Source organism: Crinia signifera, chromosome 4 (assembly GCF_055691185.1).
Source record: "Crinia signifera chromosome 4, ASM5569118v1, whole genome shotgun sequence".
In the NCBI taxonomy this organism is placed as follows: domain Eukaryota; kingdom Metazoa; phylum Chordata; class Amphibia; order Anura; family Myobatrachidae; genus Crinia; species Crinia signifera.
The window spans coordinates 232604633-232605900 of NC_139220.1; positions in this window are offsets into that span (position 1 = coordinate 232604633).

The following is a 1268-nucleotide window of genomic DNA, read 5'->3' on the forward strand; positions in this document are numbered from 1 at the left end:
CAGCGAGCCATGCGAGGGGACGTGGTGCACTTTTTTTAGTGCCCATGTCGACTGTGTCAACATTCAGGATAAAAAGGTGAAAAACCCCATGTCAACCTACCCCATGTTGTCCTAATGCTTGTGTTGACTTAATGATCCTGTCGATCTAACCCCATGTCGACCTTCAGACATGTCGACCTTGATACATGTCGACCTTTTGACCCATACACGATTGCCATCCGCACATGTGCACTGAGTACCGTGCACATGCTTGTTCTATAATTGCTTGGCCCAGTGATCGTGTCTGAATCAGGCCCATAGTTGTGCTGGGCTGATATATACAGGGTATACTTACCCCACCCCTATCCCTTACCCTCCTTTATAGCAGCCTACCCCCCCAGCTTGGCAGTATCCTTCTCCGCTAGTGCCTAACCCGCAGCCTAAACCAATCACCCCTCCATCCTGATTAAGGTCAGACTGGCCTGACCTTAATCTTAAAGCTAGGCAGTTCGGATGCAGGCGTCAGTATACTGAATGCTGGCATCCTTAATGCTGGGATGCTGACTGCACCCCATGCTGGGAATGTGATCTGAACTGTATGGAAGAGGATATTGCTGCATGACTTTATAGTTGTGTTGCATTGGGAGTGTGTTCTGTGCTGCTCAGACTGGTAATGGAGGATTTTGCTGAGATATCCAGTCAAATGGTCGACCACTATTGCTCGAAAGGCAATAGGATGACATATGAAAAAGGTTGACATGGTCTAGGTCTGGGGTAGCCAACCCTAGTCCTCGAGAGCTACCAGCAGTGCATGTTTTGCAGGTCTACTCACAGAATCACAAGTGAGCTAATTAGCTCCACCTGTGGATCTTTTAAAATGTGTCAGTGATTAATGAGTGCAGCAGCTAGGTTGTCTGGAAAATGTGCACTGTTGGTAGCTCTCGAGGGCTATGGTTGGCTACCACTGGTCTAGGTTGACACTGACCAAAGGTTGACACAAGCAAATTGTCAATATGGAAATGGTTGACAGAGAAAAAGGTTGACACAACATTTTCATGGTTTTGTGTCTACCCTCGCATGTTGACCTGGTTCAATCTTTTTGTCAATGCCAGCCTAGATTATGTCAACTTTTTCCATGAGACGACCTACTGCCGGATAGTGGTCGACCTATGAATCCACAACCGTTGCTGCACGAGTTCCATCCTCTATTGTTGAGCTGCACTCAGTGCACTGGGGGTGTGCTCTGTGCTGTATGGCAATGTAGGATATTGCTGCTGGAGTTCCTCTAC